This window comes from Anser anser, assembly GCF_964211835.1.
Source record: "Anser anser genome assembly, chromosome: 12".
NCBI lineage: Eukaryota > Metazoa > Chordata > Aves > Anseriformes > Anatidae > Anser > Anser anser.
Genome location: NC_139733.1, coordinates 20,204,185 through 20,220,983, shown reverse-complemented (window position 1 = coordinate 20,220,983; position 16,799 = coordinate 20,204,185). Strand labels below are relative to the sequence as shown.

The 16,799-nt window shown below is 40.0% G+C and overlaps 1 protein-coding gene and 1 long non-coding RNA gene across 11 annotated transcripts in view; one reads left to right on the top strand and one right to left on the bottom strand.

Moving 5' to 3' along the window:
* Nucleotides 1–16,799, bottom strand: part of LOC310879991 — a 140,678-nt gene that overhangs the window by 20,802 nt on the left and 103,077 nt on the right. For all 10 annotated transcript variants that reach the window (XR_014571303.1, XR_014571304.1, XR_014571305.1 and 7 more), the window contains one exon: nt 1–16,799. This exon is cut by the window's left edge and continues 20,802 nt beyond it; it is cut by the window's right edge and continues 20,751 nt beyond it. This is a non-coding gene — a long non-coding RNA (uncharacterized lncRNA).
* Nucleotides 1–16,799, top strand: part of PDZRN3 (PDZ domain containing ring finger 3) — a 131,937-nt gene that overhangs the window by 74,510 nt on the left and 40,628 nt on the right. The gene's annotated exons all lie outside the window — the stretch shown is intronic.

Genomic DNA, 16,799 nt, shown 5'->3' with positions numbered 1-16,799 from the left:
CAGGTGTTTGCTGTCCCGTCTCAGTTTCGTGCACACACTCATTTGCAATCCGAGCGCAGCACTGTTTGTCTGGTGTCACAAGCAGCAGCTTGCGTTGGCGAGGCTCACAAGCTGCTTGCGCAATCCTTTCCTTCAGCTCAGGTGCTGTTGCCATCGTAGGGCTGCTTTCCTTCAAACCGAGAGTTAAAGAAGAGTTCTTTAACTAAAACTGACTCTCCTGTGAGGACATGCCAGAATGCTGCCTATCGTGAAAAGTTTAATACAAAAAATTTCCATATGTTTCTTATGCTTTTGTTGATCCTAGGATATGAAGCAATTGAAATAATATATATTGAGTTGTTGCATATTTATTACTCAGTGTAGAGGTGGTTTTTGTTTGTTTGTTTCTTTTTAAGTGCTGAAGGTGAGAGAATTAATCCACTAGCATCTGGGGAATATGAAGTTTCACGAACAGGATTGCACACATGTTCCTCTATTGTGCTGCATTTCAGTTTAACTGATTGAGAATGCTTTAAACACAGCACGTTAGTTACAGAAAGCTTATCTGAGGACGATCAGGCGTGCTATGGAAGCCACTTGCTAAAGCAAGCAACTCAAGTGAAAGGTTAGAGAATGGCCAAAACCAGCACTGCAGCTGTCAACTTCTAGCTTTAGAAATATAGATCTGGATCCAAAAATTACAATTAAAGCTGATGTCTTCACAACATGTATCTTTATAGGTACATCTAGTTTGTAGAATACAAAGTACCTCACTATGTAAAACTGTCTTGTCTTCACTATGTACATTGACTTGGAAATAACTACAAAATTGATTAAGTCTACGTACACTACATCGCTCTTAATTTGTCAGGATCGAACTAACTCAAAGCACGTATTTTCTGCATACCTCATGTACGTGTGCTATGAAAATTCAAACCTGAAGGTTGCCTATGGCTTGATAGCAGAGAAGGTAAAATTTTGCATGAAAAGTAGTCTTCCTTTTGGATGAAAAAATTGTCTTTGAATGTTCTCATTTGGATATTTAAAACAAATGTGTTCCCAATCAAATGGCAATTTAATTGAGTTGAAATTAAATGCTAAATACAACAGCTATAGATTTTTAATATTCTCCTTCAAATCACTGCCCTTTAGCATAAAAGTAGGTTATTATCACTTTGGGGAATGGGATCATCCCAAGAAATCAAGTGGCAAAATCTTACCAAAGTCACTTCTTCTCGGGCATTTAATTGAAGAACTAAGTACACAATCACTGCATGCATTTTCATAAAGCTACTCCAGGGATGGTATGTGAAAATAATTTATGTCTGCTTTATGCAAGGTCATTAGTGCTCATACAGAACACTAATAATGACACTAAATCGTCTCATATAACATTTAGCTTGTTAGCATAATGGAGTGTTTTGGTGAAAAAAAAATAATTTAATGGCAAAGGCTGTATCTTTGGAAACAGAGTACTTAAAGGTTGCTGATGTTTTGACAGAATTATTTTTTGTGGGATGTTTAGCCTGTAAGTGAACTGTAAAAAAAAAAACATATATATAAGTTAAATTTCTGTACAGTTTTGAGCAATTTTTCTTTTGGAAATAAAAACAACTGTACCCATTAAGTGAAACAGCTGTGCACTATAAGTTTGTTTCACCTCATGAGGAGGACTTTTTTTTTTTTGTCATTCTTTGATTTTGTGCTGCAACATTCTTTACGGATGATTAGAGCATGCAGCTGAAACACAAGACTTTATCATGCATACCTTCACAAACACAGAATAAGAACCAGACTTTGCCCTGAAGGATTAAAATCTAGGCAGATAAGTAGGATGAAATCTTAAAATAGAGGCAGGATGATCTCTTCCTAAAATATGATGAAGAAGTAGAACTGATACAGAACTTGGTATTAAAAGAACAAACTTTGTAAAATAGAAATGGTTAATTTCATTCCTTCAATTTAAAACTCCCCAGAAGCTTTAACTTCTTTTTGCACGTAGCCATCAGTACCCCAAGTAATTCAGCATTTTCCTTCTACTTAAGTTGCAAAAGCAAAGTGTTGCTTGCTTAACTGGCCCAACCTGAGCAGTTCGGTCTGGTAGGTAGACTCATTGCATCCCCACACATACAGACAGCATTACTTGCTTTGAAATTCGTAATGGAATTGGTCTAGTCTAAAAATACTGCAGCTAATACTTGCATAATAATCTAGCCTTTAGGGTACTCAGAAAGAAACCTAAGTGCAGTACTCTCCTCAAATCCACACTATCCACCTAATAAATGCCTTATCCTGTTGTACAGGTCAAGGGAAAGAAAATGCATCTATTCTCTGTCCCGTTGAACTTGTGACTGTCACTGGGTCAGATTCTTCCTAGTCTGGATCTTCTTGCATCTCTCTCATGGTTATACTCATCATCATTTGTATTTATTCTTCAAGAAAAAATAATGTAGCATAATGGCGTGAGTGTTGCACTGAACCTGTTGGGGAGCACGGATAGCGTACAGACATCTTCAGTTAAGCTTTGCTCGCTCGGCCCCATGCACATGGTGGAATGTCCTCCTCCCACCCCGTCCTGTGCTTGCAGGACAGAAACGGCAATTACAGGGTGTTTGCGACATGCACTCACTGGGCCTGTCTTCCTCATATTAGACTGGCTGTAAAAAGACATCATCTGCTAGCTATATTCATACAACGCAAGTAATAGTAACACCGTTAATATGCAAGGCTCTGCGTCTTCTTATCCATTATCTCAGCCTTTTTCTTATAAGCATACATATCCGTCACTACCTGGCAGCTGTATCCGCTCATCCGCTCTTCCTTAAGACTATCCATATTCACTGATTAAGATAAAATTTTGTGGACAAAAGCTGCAAAGCAGCATCTCACATGCTGTTTATTGTTAAGGGGATATTTAATAGCTTTTAAATTCATTTAAGAAAATGGGAGCAGTGAGTCACATGTAATTATTCCCAGATAGATCATTAATTACTCGATAAAGTTTCTACATAATGCTGCCTTTTGCTTTTTTTGCCATAATGATGGGCTATTTCTCATTTATCTCAGTTTGCTTGTCAGTTATTCCAGTTCCCTTTCATCCCCTATCTGTGATATGTATGTAAATATTACAGATTGAGATTGATAAAGGTTTAAGAAAAGGCTGTTGCTTTATTGGATTACAGAAGAGTTTATGAGAAACTCATTTGATTATTGTGTTACAATGGTATCATTTGCACCAACACACGTATGGCTGTTTTGGTACCTAAACGGTAACTGCATTTTTCGTAGGTTTGTAATTCAGCTTTAGAAATTTTAGTTTGAAAATGCCAAACATAGACACCAATTAAAAAGTACATTTGAAACTAAAATTACTCCTTTTAAAAGTTCACCTGGTGACACGAGGCTTGTCTTCATTTAATCACAACTTTAGATGAAGTCCTCTGAACTTTAATGTACTGGAAAGAAAGTGAGGTTGCGTGTACCACTGACCATATATGTTCTTAAAGAGCACTCAGTAAAGAGGCTCTAGCAAATCAAGGAGTTGGATTTGCCAATTTACATGACATCTAAATTGACTTGTTCTCCTTCCTCTCTTTTGAGACCCAGCCTTAAATGCTCAGAAGGAAGGAGAAACATGAGAGGCTGAAATTCAAGGAAAGGTCATTGTTCTCCCTCTGTTTCCATTACTTTTACAGTTGAACTGATGGGACTATCCCGTGGCAACGTGTACCTTTTGGTGCTGCCTGATCTGGCGGTCAGAGGGCTGACAGCTTGATGATGCTCTGTAACCAGCACGCGGTGTCTTCGCCCCGGCCCTCTGGTGCGCCCCGAGGATGTAATGCCTTACTAGGCACAGCTCCCAGCAGCAAATACCTGGAGAAAACCTGAAACAGAGTAGTGATAACTTGCTCAGTAGCAGCTGGTGAACTCTGGGAATAAATTTATCCTCCTCCATAAACACTTGGACATTTATGAGCGTAGGCTGCGTTCATTCTCTGGTACACCCAGTGCTGTTGTGAGGTTATTACTAAGTTATTATTATCCTGCCAACTAAAACACATCTAGCTGAAACATTTTAGATTAGCTTTACTCTTCCACATTACACTCTTTATTTCTCCATAAATAAACAAAAATAAAAGCACTACCACAGGAAAGCATAGAGAGCTGAACTCACATCCCTGTGTTTGAGTCCTGGCTGTTCTCAGTGTCCCAAAGATTGCGTGCTTGCCCTGCGGCAGTAGATCATTACAGCCTTACCATGAGGGACACGTTGCTGTTAGAGTAATCACTTCACAGTGTTTTTCCTCAAAGAAGATAGAAAGGATCATCTGCTGTCTTGTGAACTGATAACAAGACAATCCTGTTTGTTCCATTATTGCCCTACATCTGCTCTCAATTATTCTGCAGTTAACTTAGTGCAAAACTTGGTGGGATGTATGTCAGCAGCAAGTCTTAAAACTGTCTGCAGAAGCTAAACAAAGCTTAACAAAGTTAAACACTTGAAAAGATGCCCAGTCATCGTCACCAAGAACCAAGCTCAGCTGTCTGTCCAAGCATCGGGCATCTCAGGACTGAACGAGAAGCCGGAGCAGGCAGTGACTGTCCCAGCACCTTCCAGGCAGAGCGGAGAAGGAATACATATGGTTACAGGGCTTGTGATGAGGTCAGCTATTCAGTCTGTAGTCTTGGTTGTAGCACTTCTGCAATCTTGGTTAAAAAGTAGCTGCCTGCTTCTCGGTGGTTGTTTTAAGTGCCAGAATTGTTGGGTAGATGCCCTGGTACCGGGGGATTTGTAACGTCTTGCAAATGTGTTGGTCAAAATGAAGATTCAGAAAGTCAGATACAAAATTAATTCTTTCTGCAGCACAGGTGTATGGTATAATGGTGAATTTATATAGCCATATAAATGGAATACAGCATCAACCCTAGATAATGGAGCTAGAAATATTTCTGTTTGCATCACTGATGTTCAAATACTGAGGAACATTGGCAGTAAAATGGGAATTAGCTCAGACCACCAGCTGAACCCTAAATTTGTATTCTTGCTTGGGGAGTTAATGCAAATACACCTCACCAGGCTACCCAAGATTAAAGTATATTTCATATTTCCTGGTCAAAGTAATGTTATTTGGAAAAATAATGAAAAAGGAATTTGTCTCACAGGGGGCTGAGGAACTCGCCAGCCTGGGGAAGCAATCTGCTCAGGCTGTGGCACTGAGGATGTTAACCCAGCCCTCCACAAATTACGTTCCTATCAGCCGCGGAGATAATCTATGATGTAGTGTGGTGTGGTCACAAAATAAACTGAGGGGAACATCTGAATTTCTAGACTCTTTGATATTTTCTTCAGGTTCTCATGGGATGCGTGTGCTCCCCAGAGCCTGATGTGAAGGCGTTTGAAGTCTACAGAAATCTTTCTATTGACTTCATAAAGCTTTGGACTAGGCTTCTAAGGGGATGGGTGTAGAAATGTGCTTCATATCTCTGGATCAATGTCATAAGCTTTCCTTGCCTTTAAAGGAAAAGCTCTGTTTTTAGAGAAACACAGTACAATATAGAACAGCCAGAAACACAGCAAACGTTCTCCCTTATCACTCCATACAACTTGGAAACGTGTTGTTTTGGAGCAACAGGCTAATACTGCCACACTTTGTTTAGCATCTTGGCTATGTTTTAGGATACTGATTGCTGTGGGATTTTAATGCCATTCCCAGATCCTGATCTAGGCCCACCCACCGCCGTCCCACAGGACAGTCAGTGACTGGCTCAGCAGCTGGAATGCTGACCTGGGATAAATCAAACCCAGAGCCCTGAGATAAAACACCTTTTCCAGCTGCTGGCCTACCAATCAATACATGTTTTTATTGCCGTTGCATTTAACATGTGGGACTTCACAACTGATTAGCAAAACTCTCTTGTAAGAGGAGCAGAACTTTCCAAAATCATATTTATGGAACTTGTGTAACATAGCCCTTTTGTACATGGGAAGATGTGTGGTACACACCTCCATCTGTAGGGGGAAAGTGTTTTATATATTTCATGTTAATGACTGCAATACACCTAGTAACAACTTATACAAATTTCACCTTTAAATGTTCTCAATATGTCACTGTAAAAAACCTACTTTGGAAATATAGAAAGGGTCTAAACGTTTTATTGTAACAATATATCTGTCATTTTATGAAATGAGCTGTTTTAGTCCTGATTCGGTACAGTCAGAAGGCAATGAACATAATAATGGCATTTGCTACATGCTTGAGACTGGAAGAAAAGCATAGGGTTGAGCCATTTTAACGCAGCCATCTTTTCTCTTGATTCATTTCCAAAAAATAAGCAAGGGACTATATTTACCATTGTCGATAATATATGATATATTATTTCTTATATGTCATGGTATAGAAAGTGGGTTTGGTGACTTAAATTTACATTCCAGTTTTAACAGGAGGAGAGTTGTGATATAAATTATTTTTCATTGAAATGGTAATGGTTGATGTGTTAGAAAACAGTCCGTGTTGTATAACCCTTTCTAAATAGTGCAATAATATTTGATAAATATTTGTTAAATCTTTTTAATTGCAGTTTTGTCTAACTTCATTAGTTCTTCAGAACCAGGCTTACTACTTCTTTCTTTTTCACTTCCTAGAAGAGATGGCAGTAGGAAATGAAAGAAAAGGCTACTTTCTTTTTTTGAACCTGAATGTAAAGGTAGAGGCTATTTACATTTTACTGATGGAGATTAAAGCATTGGTGTTGGAACTTTCTGGCCCACATTCTCCAATACCAGGCAAGCTGAATTTGGCGTAAGCCCAAAGAGGGAAGAGCAAATAGGGGTTACAGCTACCTGGAAGTCCTCTCTGATCTCAGCGTGGTCCTGCTGACAGTGCAAAAGGCTGTTGTACCCACCGGCTTCTTTCACACCCCCCGACTCATCACTCTTCGTAGAATAGATCAAAAAAAATTTCCGTTTTAGTGTTTCATAAATAAGTACATAACCATAGCAATCCCCAGACCAAACGTATCTATTTAATAGCTAGCCAGTGTAATTTTTAAAGGAATGATTTGATTCCATGTAGCAATAACAGTATTTGAACCTCTCAGAATACATATTTATACACAGAATGGTTTGCCCAAACATTGCTAGCACTGAACCCACAAACTGTATGGACTTACAGTCTGTATATATATATATTATATATATATTGAGAGCTGCTGGTTGCGCTAAGGGCAGAGCAGGCGGCTACGAGAGCAGATGAAAGTTTGTCCCTGTTTAGGGACAGCAAGAGAAGACCCGACTGGCCTTGGGTAGCGGGATGATTGTGGGAAAGTCAGGGTTTGAACAAAGCTGTTAGGAAAATATTTGGAAGATTTTTAGAGACATTTCAAAACTATTTTTAAAATTAACTACTTAAAATGTTGAGTGTTTTGGTCCCGAAAGAGGAAAAGAAAAGGGCCGCCTGGATACCTGAAGGAGCAGGTGGAACTAGAAACTCACCACACTTCAGACAAAGGACGAGGGTGTGGGAGCCCACGAGGAGGACCTGGGATCCAGGCTGCTCGTCAAGGAAGCGTTTCTTCTGCTTTAGAGGAGGATGCAGGGGGTGACCCGTTAGTCATCTCTAGCCCTCGGGCTGCTGGCTCTGCCACTAAATTAGGCCTTTTAAAATAAAGGAGTTCAATGTAGATACCTGGGAGGGGGATAGGGGTAAAGGAGGGCTGGGCTTTTTCACATTTTTTCAGTCTTAAAACTTCTCCAAACCTCAGTATGGCCGATCTACTAATAATGCCACAATATATGTATTCCTATCAGACTTCCTATTGAACACTAGTCTAATACCTTTGCTTTCTTTATTTATGATGAGATTGTTTCCAGCTACTGTTAATTTATTTTACACAGCCCATGATGTAATCGTTAAGCAGTTGTAATGAAGATTGAAGGTTTAATAATGCCAAGTGTTACAAATTTCTATTTAATCATTCCTAAATCGATTAGTTACTTTCACCCAAATGCCGTGCCACTGAAACACAGAGAGCTAAAGATACAAACCGCTGTGGCCAGTGTTTGATAAATGTTATTTTGGTGCGGTGGTAATTGAGTTATTGAATTTACTCATCTTCCAAATGATGTTTGCATTGTCTCAGCCATATGTGTTTAGGGCCAGGGGAAGGTCATTAGGAGCTTCAGACCGGGGGCATGTTTGGGTTAAAGTGATTTTGAACAGCCAGTGTTGAGGTTAGTCAATTAAAAGAAATAGCACAGTGAGATGCTACAGAAGGGCATGTTATGGGCTGGTCAGCAGGGAGGTCCCAAAGGCCTGTTTAAAATAGTCCAAAGAATCTGTAAGTGAATGTCTACTCCTAGCCCCGGGCTCTTTAGCCCCTGACAAATTGCTGTGTGAGATGCCCTTCACTTAAAGCAGGTTTCAGCTATAAACAAATGTCACACTCTCGTGGCTACGTATAGGACAAGCCGATAAAGGCCAAGATAATATATTAAATGATAATACCTTTTATATATAAACACACCCTTAAATGAACTTCCTTACGAGAAGATGAAGGCTGCAGATGGGAAGCAGCAAATTCTTCAGGCCTGACTTTGGTGGCAGGGACAGTCCTGGGCTGGGCCAGCGGCTCGTGTGGCTCGTCACAGCTGAGCCCTGCGTGAAGATGGACACCACGTTCAGGGGATTATTACTTCGATAAGATAAAGCTGTTTCAGAGAGAGAATTCAACAGCTAATGTATTTATATCCACATCCTTGGACATAGAGCATGTGAGTGCTTTGTTCCCCCCAAAGAGTGCGTCACTTCAATTAAAGACTGCATGCTGATGAACGCATCTCTGCTGATCAGCTTTGGCTGCAGTAGGTGGAAAGTTTCCCCTCAGAATTAGATAACCCTTCTTCTGAGTGACCAAATACCATTTTAAGCAGAGTTCAAATATCCCGTGATTGCTGCCTGCATTTGGAAACAGTGTAGGATTAAAAAGGAAGGAGTTCTGTCATTTTTCGGATGTTTATCAACAATCAGACTGTCAGAACCAAATAAGCAGGAGAAGCAGCCCTCCATGCTTCTCACGTAACTGCAGACATTTTCAGGGACCTGATATCCTCTCCTCTGAGCAGTCACTGGGAAGAGCGAAGTCTCACTTAAGGTGAAAAATGGGCCCACTTTATTTCTAATACTCGGCTAGTGGCTGTATAGAGACCCTTCTTCAGCTCCAAACACTGGAGAGAGGCTCCTGCTCTCCAATTTTCTGGTGTGCATTCCTTAAAAAATCTATTGTTTTATAAATAGTGTTTTGTGTTTTATTTCTGTCCTCTAAACACTATTTAAATCAGAAGTAATAATTTCTAATCCTGTAAAATGCCCAAAGCTTAAATCAATAAACATTTGATGAATATATAGCTCGAGGACATTCTGCGTGGCTGATAAATGCTCATTGTGGGAGTGTCTGGCAGCTTTTGTGGTTAAACCTTTGCTTTTATACAATTAAATGGGCGACTCTTTCAACCACTGGACACACTCTTAAATGCTAATTGCACGAGGAGTCGGAGAGCTTGTTGTAGGCAAATGAAACAAAGACCTTTTCCTTGGTGCCAGTAAATGAGCAGCTAGAGCCGGGGTCATCGGGCTCTGGTTCACCAGGGGTCCCAGGTGCAGAGGGCTGTTAGGGCACGCTGCCCAGGTCCCCTGCGACTTTTGGGGTCCCCCCCCAGGCTGGGTGTGAGGTGCCCCTCTGATTGTCCACCCAGCTGCCTGGCCGAGGGTGCTGCCCCGCAGCCAGCCGCTGTGGTGGCCGCGGAGGGAAGGGAAGGGACGGGACGGGACAGGGTGGGACGGGACAGCCACCTACTGCTGCCCACCCCAGAAGGGTGTTCTCTGTCCAGTGCTGTGTAGCAGCTGAGACGTTTTCAGCCTCCTCAGTTACTCTACCATATGCCAAATTTGTAAAATCTTGTTCATTTTTTTTTTCTCCCTTTAGCCAAAGACAGCTCTTTAGGAGAGAAATATGGAGCTGACAATTACACCGCTTCCTGCTGTGAATAAACTGTAGGACATCCCTAGCCATCAGGCTTTACAGGGAGACCTAAGAAGTATCTTTAGCCTTTCTTCCCTGTGTTGATGAAGTTACAAAGTGAGGCACAAGCAGTTTGACTGTAGCATTAGAAATCAACCAGGGAGAATATCCCGTTTTAATGTACCGTAGGTCTTGTGTGCTGACTTCTGCATTGCTCAGGCAGAAATGATGGAAACAAAGTGGGAGAAAAGGAAACACTAATTGTTATCTCTAATGATCACTGGTAAACAAAGCATTTAGAGATTCTGGGTATTTATTTTCTGTATTGCTCTAGCCACAAATGTCACCCAGGACCGCATCTCACATGACAAGGAACAATTAAATGAAAATGTGTCCAGGCTATGCCCCTGCCAAACTGAATCATGACCCTTCTTTTGGCAGCCTCGTGCATGAATCCACCCCTTGGGGAATACCAGGCAGTAGCTGATTTGCCAACTGACATGACACATACATTTTTTTGTGCATGTATGTCATGTCAGTGACATTACGCAGTCACTGAAAACAGAGCTTATGTCTCAGCATAATGCTCTATTTTTAATATTGCTTAAACGTTCAGAGATGAACAGCAAGGTCCAAGGAGAAAGGCAGCATCTCTTCATAGGCATTTGCTTTGTTCCAAATCAAAATTCATAGCCATTTGATTTTAAAATACACTGTACAATATACACAGATGTAAGTGTATTAAATTACCTAGTTTGAATATAAACAGCTGCGGATATAGTAGCTGAGAGCACCTGGGGAGTTGTATTCTACAGACATAGGATTTTCTGTACAATTCATTCAATTATAGCGTGAAATGTGTCTAAAAGAGTTATTTGAAGGGCTTTTGTTCTCCTGCACAATATCTGCCTCCCACTCCCTTCTTTCTTTTGTACGGAAGCCCCAGAACACAGTCCAGAAAGGGAAGAAGACGTAAGAAGCATCTTCTGCCAAGGAAGGCCACGCGGCTGCACAGCCAAACAAACTTAGCACGCCACTTCCAGTACGCTGGTGCGTTAGAGGAGGTTTGAATAACTGTCTTGTCTATGTAACATACAGCTATTCATTTGAATTCAGCTTGTTTATATTTCCTCCATAGCAAATATTTTCTTTATTTCAAATAAAGACAACTCACTAGCTAAAGGAACATCGCAATGATTTATGGATGAAAGCACAATAAAGCCAGTGAGAAGCTTTGTACAGAATCACATCTGATCTATGGAAATGCCTACTTCATTTATTTAGCTGTAGCTACAGGTTAGCTTGTTCCAACTGCCTGATCAGCTTGGCATCAGCTTGCATTTATACCACACCTGAACTGGGGTTCGGTGGCCTGAGCATGGAAGTTTAGTGGCACTTAGGCACTGTGGAGTATCTGGCCTGGTCTCCAGGTACTGCTTGAGAGGGCTGCAGATCCTCCTACGTCCTGCATCCTATCTGTCAGCTCAGTCCTTCGTTTGTTATATGGCTGTTATATCAGCTGAAGATCAGATTTTAAGCATTTGCTTTATTTAAAGATCATCTCAATCTTTAAATCTCCCCCTTTTTTTTCTGCCTTTACAGAAAGGTACTTTCTGAAACCAGATCTGAGTCAGTGGGATAGCATTTTCCAGGCATCCTATGTCTCTCCTTGCTAAAGGATGCTTGCAGCACAAGAAAGGCCAATAAATGCAGATTCGGGTTTTGAAAAATACAATCGTCAACTACTTCAGACAAGAGAGGAATCATAATATATTCTCAAATTTATAATTTGTCATTACAGCCATTAAAGTCCAACATAATTCCTTTAAGATAATCCATCTATTTTTAAGTGAACTGTTGCTGATATTAATCAGCAAGGAAGGTGCAATAATCAGCTGGGATCATTCTACAGACATGAAAACTCCTACTGTTGATTAAGCATAATGTTTACCATAAAAAGTCCCAAGCCCTAGTACTTCAGTACTCAAATGTATCGCTGCTATTTGCAGTTGTTCCAGAGTAACCTTTTGTCCATCTAATACAGTGGCTGGGTCTGTATCTTTCTACAGTTATAGTGCAAGACAACATTAATTTTAACAAAATCCTAATATGAATAATCCTAATAAGAAATGTTTCTTCTTTTCAACAGAAGTTCATTTCTGCAGTTGTTGATGACATAGCTTAGGACTTTCCAGGACAAACTCCTCAAAGCTGAACGGTTTTTCAAAGCCAACATACAACTCAAAGAATTTAATACAAGCAGTTGTTCAATTTATCGTATCTTGGAGTACCAACACTTTTAATAAAATTAATAAATAGGCACCCCATGGCAAGCAGGATTAAATTACCTCTTTTTTCCCCCTAATTAGACTTCAGACAATGTTATATTATGTGGTTAAGGGAAAGGAACTTTGCTTCGGATTTCAAAGTGGTGAATCTCAGTTTAATTCTGCTAATGGCAGCTAACACAGATGGCTAAAAAGAGTAATTATCTTCTTTAGCTTTCTGCCACCTGCCACAAGTGAACTGTTTTCTTTAATTGCTCAGAATTACTCTTAATCACTCAAAACAGATACTTAAATCCTAGTCACATATTGCAACTCAAGAGCAAGATTTTAACCCTAAGCATGTGACTTAAGAAATTACCATCATGACCAAGAGTACAATGCTGGCTATGTGCTGTGACAGTTGAAAAGATTAATCCTTTGTCTTCCAGGTAGGAGGAAAGTTTGCAGGCTAATCGTAAAAGTCCTGTAGTCTGATCCAAGTAATTACTAGAGCAACCAAAAGGCTATATCCGCAGTAGCAGGAAAAAAAAAAAACACACAATTTCTTCCTGCTGATATGCTTTCTCTAACAAATGGTTACTTGTAAAAGCCACAAAATCAAATAGACTTATCTTAAAAATGACTTGCTCAACAACTTAAAGATGTAACGTTAAGTATATCTGAGTGATGAGTCAAAGCTTTTTTAGGTTCTTGACGACATATTTTAACAGAGATAATAATCCTATTTCCATTGGGGCAGCATTTTGAGTTAAATTGATGTTGGGCATTTAAAAATCCCAACACGACACCTCTTGGAAGTTTCTGACAATATTGTATTTTATAATAGCAATTCCTGCCCCCCCACCATTCAGAGATGATGTATTTTTTGGAAGAACAGTAAGTCTTCCCTTTCTTCTTTATTTCTCCTCCTGATAACTAAACAAGGACAAATTCAGACTCTGCAGAAGATCTGAGAAGTCATCTCTTTAATTCTGCTCACCGACAGCAAAAATCATCTTTAAGCTGAATTACCACCCTAAGCTGAAAAAGCACTAATGCAAATCCTGAGTTCTAGATAAAGTGATTGTAAGAGAAAGGAAAAAACATCAAACTCACTGTTCCATGAATTGCCAAGTCAGTAACTCTCCATCACCATTTCTCCGAAATTTGCTGGAGAAAGTTCACAACAGAGTTTATACACAAGGAGATAAGAGGAAAATAAATTCTTTGATTTTAAATGAAAGCCAAAACCAGGAGCAAAGTCTCACTTCTCAATATAAAACCATTTTACTCCGTAGACGTTATCTGTACTGTATGTATTACAACTTTTTGAGAACACATTGTTTTTCAAAAATTATTCCATGATTTTGAAATGAGATAGACTTACAAAGACTGCAGTTTAGCATCTTTGTGCTGTTACAGCTTTGTGTCTTTAAAGGTGTGAGTGGCAGGGGGAAAGGAAGGCCATTGGAACCACAGACCTGGAACACAGCCTTTAGAAGCTTGCATTTTTCACCAACCTATGGAGAAACAGAGCCCTAGAATATGAAATTAGCACTGGCTGATGAACTCCATAGAAAAGTATTTCTGAACTTGATCTTTATGGATTTTCATTATCTATGGCACTAATGTTGTATCCCAGAGCCTGGCGCTGTGCTCCAACTTAGTGAGATTTTCTGTGTAAGTGCCTCTGACTGCTCCGACTGCCGCTTCTGAGACAGCCTCAGCTGTATAAAGAGCCCATGAGTAGGTGTGTGAAAAAAAAGGGTCTGACTGCATCATTTCCCCTGTGTATTTATAACCACAGCAGTGAAAGTTAGAGTAATAATAGTATTTACCTTTGTTACTTGGTAAATAACAAACTATTATTGGACAATTATAGTAAAGGTCAAAGTCGGCTTTCTTTTTTTCCCCTTTAAGAAACATGCTCGCGCTGGTTTTAGCTTCAGTTAAAAAGTGCTTTTCATAAAGTCGTGTAATATATCAAACAGTTGAATGGATCAAAGCTTATGACACTAACTTAATTTAACTGTAAAAGATAAGAGTTCTCCAGTGGAGCTTGCTCAAGTATCCTTGTTATCATCTGGCTCCAGCTTTCATGTTTGTTACAATAGTAATAATAAGAATCGTTCATAAAATGCAGATATTTTCTTATAAATATTGTCGCGGTGACAATAGGTTTTTTTAATCAACTCTAGCAGTGGCCAGCGAATGCTCGCAGTGTTTTGTTGCCAGTAGCACACGCTGCTCACAGGAAATGAAAATAACAGCAGAAGGAGGAAAGATTAAATGCAATCAATGCTTCACTGTACAATAAGTAACAGGCTTTTGGAGTTTTAATGGACTAAATAGTGTAATGTGTTTGGTTTGGTAACCGCAGAGTTTAATCAAGTATTTTTAAATTTTTAAACAGGAAATGGCCTTTTCTCAAAAGGATATACATATTTGCAGTCCATAAATCAGCTCCTGAGTCACAAGGACCCTGAGCTCATAGTCTTGACCGTGCAATTAACTTGAACTCTTTTTCTGAAGAAAGTCCCAGTCATTCTGGTAGTGTAACAGGATTTGATGAGTTCCTGCTGCTTTTCCAGCGTTTTGTCCCTTTCAAGGTCCCTTAATGCTGTTTCTCCAAGCCATGTTCAGGCTGTGGAGTGTCCCAGACTGCTTCCCAGGGGTTAGCTTCAGTCACTGGGTGCTACCTGGAGGACCCAGCACTGACACAGGGATTTGCCCCAAGGCCTCATGCGCCGTGGCCTGGCAGACAGACTGCCATCTCCACCAGCAGTGCAGCAGGCACGGCAAGCAATGCTGTAAAGACTCATGGTTTCTCACCTTTCATTTCTAAACCTTCCCCAAAGCACGACTGGATTTGGTTTTAGCCAAACCCGCAAGGTTTTGAGCACCACTGCCATGCAGGGGTGTCCCCGGCTCCAGCTGATGTTGAGGGGAATGGACACGCTCACGTGTAGAGTACTGAGCACAGTAGGTGGCTTTTTTAACACTGTACAAATGTCAGATTTTAGACAAGATAGCATGTAGCTGTGACAGCTGTCTTTTAAATTATGCAGAAGAAGCAGCTTGGGACAAATGTAAGTGAACAGTAGCTTGTTAAAGGAATCTACCTAATACAGCAATGTTTATTCCTCCAGAAAACACAAATATAGTATCATTTTGCAATGAGATCAGGTAAAAGTGGAGGTGCAGGTATTTTCTGACGTGCCTGCTAGATATCGTGATATAAATATGTATTACCGAACATAAAATATGCACATACATTCACATACACTCTCTATCTAAGATTACTGATAACTTACCCTTTGCCAAAATGAGACAGAAAATTTACAAAACGTGTATAGTTAATATACCCGCTCAATGAATACCTTTGAAAAACCTAATTCATAAATTATGCATTAAGTTAGCAACTATACATGCATGCATTGACAGGATATTATTATGACAAAGGCAGCTATCTTTTCAAAAAGTCGGGGACACATTAAAACACTACTGAATGACAAGCAGAATGGGGAGCCTTTCAACAGAGCTTAATCAGAGACTATTCTGGAAGCAAAAAGACAAGTGCTGGGAGTCCCATTCTCTCCAAAGAATCAGATGCCTCTGAGTATAATCTGTGTACAAATCCCCTGGTTTACAAGCAGAGGATCCCCACAGACTCTTGGCCTTGGTACCTCATGCGCAAGAAATATTTTCAATATTAAAGCTTGAATTTAGGGAAGACTTTTTATCCAAAGCTTTTTTAAATTAAACTTACAGTAAGGAAGAAATAAGTGCAGAGATGGAGAATGTTTGAAACACTTTTACGGAAACACTGAAACTAAATGAAAAATATTTGAACTGTTCCTATGTAAGTTATGGGAAAGGATTTCTGAAACATGCGTTGGGGAAGCCATGCCAGACAGGGAAATGTTCGTGACTATACTTGTGATGCTGTATGGAAAAATATTGGAAATTACTAAAAAAATATTGAGTGGCTGCTGTTTTATGCAGTGACGTTTGAGGCACTACTTCAGAGAGCGGTGTTGTAGAGTAGTGATAAATGTGGAAATAAAGCGCAGGCAGACAGGGCTGTCTTCAACCCTACCTTGCTGTAGGCTTGTATCAAGCGCAGCCACCCTGCCACGGTCGGCCTTCCCTTCTTCCTGCTGACAGGACTTCACAACACAGCAATTTCAGGTTCCTGAAAAAAGGTTCCCGGGCAGCTCCCTAGAAAGAAAAGGTGCCATTATCTTCCTCTCCTTTAAAGTAGATTTAAAGTTTTCTTAACTCAGTCAGATGAGGAAACCCTGTAAAGCTGCACACGGACAAGACACTACCCTACTTAAAGGTTTGACAGTAATGCAAAATAAACCATTAAAACTACTGAGGAGAAACAACCTAGCTCTGAGTACAGAATTGCTGTGGTTCTGAATTCTTGTTTCCTAATGCCACACCAATGTACATAGCTCCATGTAGTCAGCTTTCACTATAAAAATTATAAACTGCTTGAATAGATTTAAAATAAATTGTAGCACGGAAACA